This window comes from Bombus flavifrons, chromosome 8 (assembly GCF_040668555.2).
Source record: "Bombus flavifrons isolate JBK064 chromosome 8, iyBomFlav1_principal, whole genome shotgun sequence".
NCBI lineage: Eukaryota > Metazoa > Arthropoda > Insecta > Hymenoptera > Apidae > Bombus > Bombus flavifrons.
In genome coordinates, this window is record NC_138449.1 from 9,757,308 (window position 1) to 9,769,949 (window position 12,642).

The window sequence follows — 12,642 nt, forward strand, 5'->3', positions numbered from 1 at the left end:
GCCTTACAATTTCATCGGTATTTCCGGTCTTTTCGAAACTTCGATATATTGAAAAGGGCTAATTTAAGAAGGTGAAATATCATTTAAAAAAGGTATGGGAAGCACAGAATTCCAAGTACCTTAAATCTTATATTAGGTTGTCCGAAAAGTTTCTTTCGTTTTACAAAATGATAATAGATGAACAATAATTTCTGTTTTATATCACTTTATCGAATTAGGTATAATCCATTTTGTTCTGCTTTTAATATTACGTTCGTGCATAATCCAATAAACTAATATAAAACAAAAAATATTGTGCGTCTATTATTTCCTTATAAAACGAAAGAAACTTTTCGGACGACCTAATAATCAAGCTAAACCTAAAGCTAACGTAAAACTCACGTTGAACTCTCTCATTTTTCTTTAAAAGCGTAATTACTATTTTTCTTATTTTAACCATCTCTCTTACCTTCTCCAATGATCCTTCTCGATATATCGAAGTTTCAAAAAGATCGCAGATACCGAGAAATCTCGCAACGTTACCAAAGCTTTGCGAATGTCTTGCACTCTCCGCACACGCAATCCACGAACACGTTTGCCAGCGAGTACAAACCTTCGGATGAACCAACGAAGATCGGGGCTGCTTTGTGCCCAAAGAAACGCGTTTGGATGAAATTCATCCAACTCTCTCAACGTACCGACCAACCATCGTACTCGTTTCTTCAATCGCGCACGATTCGATTGCGTTTCGCACGCCCCTGGGCGCCACGTCGTTGCCTTCGCCAACGGATATCCGGACGAGGTGGCTCGAGCATCGGCCTGCGTTTCGAGATTTCGTTACGCGCCTTCTTCCTTCTATGTACCAAAGTGTGGGCGAAAAGCAGGGAGAAACGAGTCAGAGGGTTGTCTGCGGTTTCGAGGGAAGAAGCTCGTAAGGGTTGCAACGCGCAGTGGCTTCTCGTCTTTAATTCGATGGCCGTAGGGAAGATTCGAGATTCGATTAGCAGCAAGGGAACGTATGGACGCGCTCTTTGCTCGATGAACGATGATTGGCGTATTGTTCACACTTTGATTGCCACGCCGAAATCACATGTTTCGCTGAGGACGCCACGGGAGTATTTTTATTATTCAAAGCATATAATGGCAAAATAATAATAAATTGATGATGTAAGACAACATTCTTCATGGACCGTTTATCTTATTGGTGGTGACGGGTGACCACCGTGGCGCATTGGTAACCGATGATAGCGACATATTATAACAAGGCTTCGTTTATTTCAACAGACCATTCGCATTCGTTATTTCTTCGTAAGCAAAACCTGCAGAATATATTATTGAAACGTGTAGAAGATATTAGCAAACGGTATTTGCTCGTTCTATATACAGGGTGGTTGGTAATTGGTGGTACAAGCGGAAAGGGGGTGATTCTACGCGAAAAAGGAAGTCGAAAATATAGAATAAAAATTTTTCGTTTGAGGCTTTGTTTTCGAGAAAATCGACTTTGAACTTTCGCTCGGTACGCGTGCACTTTATCACGTCTCGTTATAACGGATCTCACTGTAGATCGTTGTCTCGATGGAAAAATTAAAAAAAAAGAAATTAACAAAAAAATGTTTATTCTATATTTTCGACTTCTTTTTTCGCGTAGAATCACCCCCTTTCCGCTTGTACCACCAGTTACCAACCACCCTGTATAATAGTGTAGTATCGCAAACTATTATGATTAGTTTATTAATAATAAATGGATTAAACAGATGTTAATTAAACAGAAACAATGGTTATTTAACATGAACTAATCGTAACAACGTATTATAATTAAGACAATTAGATAATTAATTAACAACTCTCGTCAACGTAAATTCAACTCTCCCTTAACAACGCTAACAACCCTATCTCGACAACGCAATCCGCACTCTCTGACTTCTCAACTCATACTGCTGTTAATTCGTTTATCGTCCGCTAGCAACCCCTTGTCTTTTGTCTCAGCCTCACATCTCTTGCCTTAGCTCCACTACGCACATGCTCAGCAACCGCTTGTTTACAATCCGCACGACACCCCCCAGGCCTCTCGTCCACGATACTACAATAGTAAGGTATGTTCACACTTCTAACTTCAATTATATGATTAAAAAGCAACATTTACGATCATTTTCTAAGGTGTGTTTATAATAGTATTCGTAGATTAGCGCTCAAAGATATGGGCGCAAACACAGTGCACCGTTAGATGCAAGATTTCTTCTCATTTTCTTTTATTGATGTTTTAATAAAAACGTTTAATTGTTCGATGGGACACTTTTTATTTCGAAGTATCTTCTATTTATCGGTTATATTCAAAATGCCCTAACTGTCTATTTTCATTCAATTTTTACAACTGTAAGAAGTTCAAGCGCTCCGGTCACCAATGACCCACGTGGCAGTCAAAGTGTTAACGCGTAATAGCGTTACACATAGCGTTCGTACAGCTGTCGTTAAGTTCGATGAATCGTTATTATCATTGGAGGGAACGTTTAGAAATTTCCTCAGCAGTATAACGACACCCAATTATCATGATCGTATTGGTACAGTTTTCAACTTCACAGAATTCAACATGTATTTATCACAAGTATAGAAATTATATATCAGATATGTAAATATGAATTTTTGTACAGAAAATACACGTTTATTGTATGAAAATGATTAAAAATATTTTATTCGAAGTATTGCCCATCGCTAGCTATACATTTTTCCCACCTGTCTGGCAATTGGTGGATGCCACGCCAAAAAAACTGTCGCTCTTTTGAGGCAAACCAGTCATCGAGCCATTTTCGTACATTTTCGTAAGAAGCGAAGTGCTGGTCAGAAAGTGCATGTCCCATCGATGCAAATAAATAGTAATCGGACGGAGCCAAGTCTGGTGAGTAAGTCGCGTGCGAAAGTATTTCCCAACTGAACGCTTCGATCGTTTCCTTGACCGGTTTTGCTGTATGTGATGGTGCATTATCACGAAGCAAAATTACTTTGTGTTGCCTTTTTTGATATTCTGGTCGTTTTTCACGCAAAGCTTGATTCAAATCGATCATTTGTTGTCGGTAGCGCTCAGTATTAACGGTTTCGTCAGGTTTTAACAGCTCGGTGGTCTTTTTCGGTGGTCTTCCACGTTCTTCGTTCCTCGCGTCAAAATTGCCACTTCTGAATTTTTTAAACCACTCAAAGCACTGTGATTTACCAAGAGCATGCTCACCGTAAGCTTCGACAAGCATTCGATGCGATTCTGCAGCAGTTTTCTTCAAATGGTAACAGAAAATCAATGCTGTCCGCAAATCGTAGTTTCCAGGCACAAAATTTGACACGTTCAACGCTATTACAAACTATGCTTTTGTAGGAAATTTGTATTGTTCTGAGTCGAAAATGTTTCTGAGATGTCAACAAAGACTTTTGGCATCAATGACGCAGTTTAGTGATAACTACATTATCAACTAGGGCCATCTATAGGCAAATTCCGGTTTCATATTTACATACCTGGTGTATCGTTTAGCCAAGTATTGCTTGTATATGTACAATTTCGTAAAAGATCGCAGAGTAAAAGTTTATGATACCATCGAGAGAATCGATGTACTCTTTGTTTATACAAAATCCTAGTTACGTGCTTCTTGCATCTGGGAATATCGCAGATATTTGAACAACTGAAATACGTCTTGCACCAAGTTCCGAACGATGAATAAGAAAAGGCGATATAATTGTAGCGTTAGTGTAAGTTAACAGAAGTGTTACATTGTAAATGGTTTAAGAGAACAGAGCTGTCGGTGACGAGAACCAACAGCCGATAGTTTCCTGTTTAGTTTTAAGATCAGCACACGATGCCGAGCTGGTAGTCACGTGCAGCGAACGTTTCTTTTTATCTAACAATAAAATAATAATTCGATCTCCCGTAATAGTCATCCGCTCTATCATCTCTATATAACGAAAGAGTTCCAAGAAGAAGAACAGAGGAGACCCACAGAGACTGTCTAAATTGTTTATACGAGGATGGATGTAATTTATCAATTAATTTGGTAGAAAGTGTATCTTGGTCAGAGCTCTGGAAATTACGCGGCTGTTCGCGGTAAGCGTTTTCGTTGCCGCACTCTGACCGTGTAAGGTGTATTACGTGTGAATTACTGACATCAATTTAGGGGACGTACTGCGAGAAGATGAACGGCGGAGGAGGCGGTTGGATTACGGATACACGTACCCTGAGAAAGTCACTGCGTATCGTGCAATTTACATGCGCCACGCGGTCTAATCCAGCTGCTGCTGGGTTTACACTTGATTGAATCATAACCAGCCAAGTGGTTTACAGCCGGCTAGGGTGCATTTTGCCCTGGGTGCAACAAATTAGCTTCTGCCTCGGTTCCGCGGAGCTACACCACCTTTAACGACAACATATTTTCGGGATGTAGGATGCAAACGAATTTCAACGTTAATCGTTGCGCGAATTTTACGATGCAGGTTTAAAGCTACAAAAATATGCAGAATACGTATATGTAAAAATATTGTATGAAATATTCAGAGTGAAATATTCAAAGTACTCGTTTAATACACCGGCGTGAAAAATTAAAGGATCATTAAATTCTCGACGAAAAATTCTCCACGTTCAAACTGTTGTAACTTCGTGAACAAAAAATCCCACGACAATCTGGCTGGGTTCGTTTTAAAGCTTCCAGCTTGCTTCTTCGCGATCCTGTGTTTCCTTCTTTTTACGTTATGTTTGTACGTGATGTAACGACTGGCAAGGCGAAAGTATATTCTTTTCGGCAATTTTACATCTTCCAATGATCGCGTGGAATGTAAAAAGTTTCCTTCGGGGTTCGTTTCGAAATGCCTTTGTAAAGCTAAATTTCCCCTTTTCTTCGCAAACTGAAAAGTTTCATGTAACTATGATCCTTTTCTGTCATTATATCATATTTTAAGTGAAAAGTGAACTGTCGGATTTGTATCTCGTGTGTTGTATGTGTGTGTGTATGTGTGCGTGTAATGCAACGAAATATCTTTGTCCAATTCTGTCGGAATTTTTCTTGTATTACTACACGCACAGTATACGCACTAAATACGCACACAATACATGCACTAAACATACGCGCTACAACACGCACGAGGTACAAGTCCGACTCCTGATGTACCTTGGGTGCACTTTTCATTGAAAGCGCGATAAATTGGCGAAAAGGAATCGTATCTCGAGTTTCTCGAGGCTGTTTTAAAGAGAAAGACGTTGCTTTACGAAGGTATCTTAAAACGAATCCCGCAGAAAATTTGTCAAACTCCGTGCAATTGGAATTCGAAGAAAAAGTACCTTCGCTTTTCCACCCGCTATATGACGCAAAAACATAATCCGAAAAGATACGAACACATAGCCACGAAACAGTAAGCTTCAAGCTTTAAAATGAGTCCAGCCAGATTGCCGTGCGATATTTTTGCGCGAAGTTACAACAGTTCGTTCGTCGACAATTTTTCGTCGAGAATTTAATGGTCCTTTAATTTTGCACGTTCTGGCGTACTTGTAATATCGGTCGATATCGTAGATGTTTTCGTGAATATCACGTAACTTCGCACCGTAAATTTGCAGTTCGTTGAAGACGTGGGGATATGGAAGGTGCGTTTGGTACGAACAGAAAATTGCATGTCAAAGACGTCAAGGCGATGACATAACCTTTCAGTTTTTCTATTGCGACATACGCGCATCGATCCGACAGATGTCTGTCCCTTTTGATAAGAGTCAGTTCATTTGGCTTGACAGTTTGGAGTACGTACGTCGAGAAATGGGACCACCTACATCACGTCATAAACGCGGGAAATCATAGTAGAAATTGCACTGTTTGTTAGGCTGAATTCTCTATTCGTTATGAAACGTTCAGCGCTCGTAAAAATTGGAATAAAAGAAAGGCGTTTTAATAATTCGATCGATGTTTGAAATCGATAAGCAGTGTAATAAAATGATTTAATAGCTTTCTATAATTATTTTCTCTAGAGCAGATCTTCTAAGAAGATAAAGTCGACGATGTTTTTCGTTATCTTTGTAAACGGCCATTATTTTCTGAAGCTAACAGGGAATATTCCATACTGAAATCAAATGGACGTAAGTTGAGGGAAAAGACGATATGTTGAAAGTAAACATCATTTTCTTATGGTTCAGTGGAGTCTTTTATCAATATTGATCGAGAACACTCTAGTTTCTAAAGATATGTTTTTTAAATCTAACGACAATCTTGCAAAGTAAATGAACCAGTTCGGTATAAGTGTGTTATCTCGTCCATAGATACCATCGCGATAACATAAATACGAGTTAATGAAAATTATATAATTATTTCTTTAGCATTTCGCAAGTGTTCTACTTCGAAATTCAACAGTTTTTTCACCTTCTATCGTAATTTTCTAATTTTTCAAGTATTTGAATACTTGTTTCTAGGATATAACAATTTATATAAAATTCAATTAAATATGTCCATGTTGGTATACAAATTCTATATCGTTGTCGTTGTTTTTATTTTGTCGGTGTAGTCTCGTTTCTTTATTTCGCTAAATTTATGTGAAAACCTAAATACGTATATACCCACAATATATAATATTTCTTTTATGCTTTTACAAACGTAAGCGTAGAGAAGACTACGACATAGCTTTTCCGCTTTTATTTCACCTTTCTAGTCATACATATCTAAAATATTTTCACCGTCACACATAAAATCGAACCGCAACAAGTCGTTTGCGAAACACGCGTGCAAAATCCATCGAAATAACAATTCGTATTTCAAAACTACCGGCACTGGCACTCGTAACGCTGTTCGAAACCGTTTCAGTTTGCTGTGAAGGCATTCTTTAAATTTCAATCCACCAGCGTCAGGTACGACGACGCCCGTTGGCCCCCGGAAAATCGTCAAGCAATATTCAAGCAATATCTCTGCCTGTTCCGAACAATGAATCCAGAATTCGTGAAACGTTCACCCATCGGCTAGGACAAACCATCGATCACGTTCCCTCAGGCTATCCAGAGAAAAACCGCCCGATCGAACTATTAAGAGTCAATAGAAGCTCGACGAATTATGCTGTTCAAGCGTGACTGCTTTATTTTTCGCAGTGGATGGGAGATTGGACGACGTGAAAGATCGAGTTCTCGTTAATCGGGATTTACGAAGAATCTTTAAAGAACACGAAGTGCATTTACCGTACGTTAAAAAGGGCTGACCAACTCTTAGACAGAGTTAATACGATTAGCGGATCTTTTGTCAAATACTCCTATTTATTTCTCTTAATACAAATTATAGATTAATTCTTCGCGTCTGTCCATTCTCAGCTATTGGAACAGAGAATTATTCTGATTATACGTTGGATATTTTAGCTTCATAATAGAGCACACAAATTGTGGCTGTGGATATAACGCGTAAGATCTTAATCACGTTATTTGGTAACGACCTATGTATAACACCGAAAGAGGAAATTTAATAAGTAGGTTATTAAAATGTAAGCGATAATCAGCCCTTCGACGTTAGAGGCTTTCATAGCTGCGCTGTATATTCAGCGACTTGTGTGTGATTTTTTACAGAAATACAATCTCCATGTTTAAGTAGATATCTTCATAAGTACAATAATTATTATGTAATCCAAAATGTGCTCAGAGAGAGAGAGAGAGAGAGAGTGAGAGAGAGAGAGAGAGAGTGAGGTTTGTACAGCTGTATAAACCTCACCTGAACCTTACCTCTGGGTAAGCTTAAATAAAAGAAAGATATTTTAACCTGAATTTCGTAAAATTTGGCGTACGAAATACGCGAAGTATAGTACTCCTGTGTCTATGTTTTTCTTATCTTTTGCACGTTGAATTTGATGAAAACTAAAACTAAAGTATTTTTTAAACCAAGTATTTTCCCACACGAGTACTTCGGATTACGTTCGGGATTTCGCGAGAAGAATTAAAAATCACATCCATTGGTGTATAAAAACATATAGAGTTCCATGTAAAAAAATATCGATGCTTATGGAATCGCGTAAAATAATTTTCTTGAGAAAAAATTCTTTCGCCGTTGCACGCGCACCGTAAAGTAGCGTAACTTTGTCGCGAGAAGATTTTCATGCAACAATAAGTAAGACAGATACTTAGGATTATTACTTTCAAATAATTTTCTATATATTACCTAAATAATCGTTCGTATTACAACGATTTGAAATTATTCCGTGACAATGATTCCGGATGGCGAATGGTACGTTTTAAATGGGAAACTCGAATTCGTTTGGAATCAATGACAGAACTACAAGTAGGTTAGACGATCGAACAGTTCGTAGCTTTGTTCGAACGATGTATAAAGGGAGATAAAGTTACGAAACGCTCGTGATCGCACTGGCCAGAGGATTTTTAATTAAATCGTGCAAACACGGGAAAATTATCGGGCAAACACGATGAAAATAAGCATAAAGTTGGAGGGAGAGAGATGGAAATGGTAGACGTAGGAAGGCAAACGATTCTGCTTTCTTTCTCGCTCTCATGCAGTGAATGAAAGTCACGTTTTCCATTTTATAGCAATTGTAAGCTTACGATACACGTTTGCAATATACATGTTTGTTTTCTGTTATACGCGAAAGAATTGCACCGGCTTTGGAAATTTCTTTTAGTATTACGTGCAAATTGCAGAAAAATATTGCAGTGGACGTGTACTAATGGTCATTTTTATAACGCTTTGTGAAGTTGATCAAGAGGCGAAAGAAGAGAAATAACACGAAGCCGTATACAAATCTGCTGCTACAATTTATACAGACGTATCTTTACTTTACAAAATACGAAGAAGTTTATTAAATACAATGTTTAAGTTGGGATTGTTCAAAGTTTCTGTGTTTCACAGTAATTCCGACCTTTGCTACATTCTATCGAATTTCTACAATTATTATTCAGCGAATTATTTAAACAATTTTAATTACTTCCACGCGTACACAGTTGTACGCGATGTATTTGGCTTGCACTCCAATTTTTCAATTAAACATTTTTATTGCATCGTGAGAAATTGTATGAAATATCAAAAGTTTGTACGCGGTATTCAGTTATTATCCGCGCTATGTTTCTGTATATATTTGCATTTACAAAATTGTACCCCATCGTTTATTCTGCTTTTTACAATCACAGCGAATAACGATCGTAGAAAACCGGCGTACAATCTAAATTCTCTCTCGAATTTCAAGCTTTATACAAAACTTCTGCTATGATAATAGTAGGTGGTTCGTTTTCATTCTCAACTAACTCATGTTGAAATTCACTGTTTTACTTACCAAGCGATATATTAAAAATTAAAAAACGAATAAACATAGACATATCGTATTTTTCCACGTGATCCCTCCAATGACAGAAATAACGGAATACTTCGTGACGGATAAACCAAATTTCTCTATCGGTCTAATAATTCGAATAACCAACGTTCTACCTCAATCAGTGTCTGAATAAACACGAACAGCTCCATACGCGTTCCTTACCGTTTCTTCTCTCACCACACGCCCTAAGAACCCTCGTTATCGATCAGTCAACGAAATGGCGAGCCATCGATCGGGTCCTTTTTCTTATGTTCTACTACTTGCGGTTGCCGTTCCAAGACGAAGTACAACGCGGCCTTAACTGCGGAGCCCAAGTGGAAGGAACTGAGAGCAAGTGTCGTCGAAGAAGGAAGTCGGCAGCCCGTCCTTTTGTACGATCGCAGGAAGAAGTTTGCGATCGAAGAACGTCAATCGACTCGAGTTGCCGCGCGGCAACTTTTCGAAACTTTTACGAGCAGGAGAAGCTGCGACCACTTGATGCCCGTACCAAAGTGGTTACACACTTTCAGGAAGCTATTATCGAAGAGTCGACGTTGTCGAGCGATTCCGAACCCGAAACCACGACACGTTTTCCCTTTCCCTGTGGGCCCCGTCCTTCTTATTGTATCTTTCTTGTAAAATTATTTCGTCGATCGATCGTTCGCCGATGGTACGTTACCGTCTGAGCGAAGGAAGATTCCGTATCGATCGTTTCTGCCTTTCAACAGTTTCGACTCGTTTATCTTTGACCTCGGCGCGGGTAGATTAATTTTGAGGAGCGAAGTTCTTAGCGCAAATATTAGTAGGAATTTCGAAATCGAAGATGGAGATTTGTGTTTCGGTATAGTGGGCAACGCGCAGCGAGAAATTCGTGAGTCGAAACGGAAAGGTTTTTCATGGAAAAACTTAAGTTAATGTTTGATTCGTACTTTGACTCGACCTTTTTTTATTTAAGATCGCTTGAACCGCTGTTTCTGGTCATTGGCGATCAATAAAATACGTAACAGGAATATAGAAGAAACCAAGTGTAAGATGCAACGAGGCAAGATGGAAATTTAAATAACAAATATCTATACGTTTGAACGTATGTGTATCATGCACAATTACAGATGTAGTTATACGGAACAATACAGTGCGATTAACCCCAATTTCAATTAACATCATACAGTGTATGTTAGAACTAAGCGGTAGCTTATATCATTTAATACAAATACGAATGATACAAATTAATACGCACGAGAAAATAGGGAAGATTTTCGCAATGCTTTTTATGATTTATGCTTGAATTTCATTTGGGAGGCTAAATTTAATTTTGTGTTGGGAACGTTAGTGCAATTGAAACGATGATTTACAGATAGAATACAGTTAGAGTGATTGCTTATTTCGCTCATTTTTGGTTGCAAGGCAAAAGCGGTTTGATTTAAACTTCTACGTAAGAAACTTATAGAAATGTTAGTTTCTTTATTCTTTGTGGAAAAATCGATTAAAAATTCTCGTTGCTAATGTTTATCGATAGGTATAAATTAGTTTTACATATCGTAACTGTGATATTGATTCGTATACTTGTATGTACAATTACGTATCTTTTTTAATGAATCTTTATCTATTTTTGTATTTATCTACACGTAGGTATTAATTAACATAAACTAACAAATTAATTTATTACGTGCTACAAAATCAAGCATAAATGTTTTCATGATTTTATCGTGTAGTATAACAGTTGTATGTTTTGTTAGTTTCAAAATTTTTCATCGATGCAAATGTTATAGATAATGAACGCCATTAAAGAATTGTTAAGAAATGTACGTCATCTTCACGCATCATCATACACACTAATATATATTTTTATTATATTTCCAAGCATTTTACTAGATTTTTCATTTACTTCGTTTCGGAACAGATTGTTTTATACATTTTGAAACTATGTACGTCCTATTCGTTCCTGTGATGCGAAACTTGAAAAATGTGTTCCAACTATCCGCAATAAATCGTTTCCTCTTATCCCCATAAATTCGTGCCCTCCTAAATCCTATCCGAATGAATTCGATACATGGAACACGGTCGAGTTGCAGTCTAATAAAATAAAACGGCGATGCAAGCAGATTAAGACGAATGAATTATTAAGCGATGCGTGGATATCCTTATACGTGGTAATTACGAAAGATCACTGATCACGATCGAATTTCAAACCGAGTTTTATGAAAAGCAGTTGGAGAAATTATGCGAAATTAAAACGTCCATGTGAGGAGGAAATTTTGCTAAGTTGTTTTGTATCGACGCAGATAAAACGGAGAAAGGTTTATTATTGCGATATTAAACTGTTTAACGTTTTCAACGCAACATTTCCATATAGCTTCTACCTATTATCTTGATATCTGTATTCTACCGCTACTTTGCGAAACCGAGTCTAACGATAAACAGTCTTTCGTACTTGTTATAACGAATACACAAGACAATTTACTACGAGGCTGTATGTGTATTCATTATATACGTAATAAAATACATAAAACACATAAAAATATAAAATGATACAATATATAAAAATAAATACGTAAAATAAAATACATAAAACGATTTATTAGTGGACTGCGGATGTTTGTGCAATTACGACGAATTCAACGTTGCAAAAATTCGCGGAATACGCGTAATATAAAAAAACACGGAAAATATCCAAATCGCAGTCAATCTCGTTACTATTCCTAATATTTATTTTTATGCCCGAAGCAAATCCTTGTTAAGCTCCGTTTCTTAAAAAATATGAATTTGTATAAATATCCGTAGTCTAGTTTTTATTATAAAAGCAAAATTAATTTATATCTATAATTTTCCAACTATGGTAATTTTATTCGAATTTCTTTCCACGAAAAATCTGCTTCTTTTCTATCTTCGTGTAAGCAATCTTCCCCGAATCATGGTTGACGTTTTCCATCGTGGAAAGTGTATGACGTCGGTGTTTTTCGCCAGCAGAGTGTGCAGGTGACGCGTGTACATTTTTGTAGGGAGACGGTTGAGATGAAAGTGAGGGCTACATCATGTTCGTAGAGGGTGACCTACCCTTAACAAGCGTAATTGGAGCAGGTGGTCGGCCGTGGCTGCGGTTTCTCTGCATACGTAACTACCCAAAGGTATTCTACCCCCTGCAGCGGCTGGCCACCCTTGTTGACCATCCGCCCCTCCTTTACACCCCTGCGATCTTTCGCGGCTTAACAAATCGAGTCATCATGATTTCATCGTGGAAGTATCAAAAATGAGCCGCGATCGTTGTCAATCAATTAAACATTTGGAAATCACCACATTTGGATTGAACCAGCTATCGAAATAGTCTTATGTTAATAACGTCTTTTCATAGTGTTCGGTATTAAGAATTGAACCTATAGCGTGCTG

General features: G+C 37.8%; 1 protein-coding gene across 6 annotated transcripts in view; it reads left to right on the forward strand.

Moving 5' to 3' along the window:
- The window catches only part of LOC138182746 (uncharacterized), a 296,840-nt gene that overhangs the window by 82,655 nt on the left and 201,543 nt on the right, over positions 1 to 12,642 (forward strand). The window contains exon 2 of one of the 6 annotated variants that reach the window (XM_069118911.1): positions 12,258 to 12,383. The exons of the other annotated variants lie outside the window; for them this stretch is intronic. The gene's annotated coding sequence lies outside the window, so the exon portion shown is untranslated. The remainder of the gene's footprint in view (positions 1 to 12,257; positions 12,384 to 12,642) is intronic. 6 annotated transcript variants of the gene reach the window in all.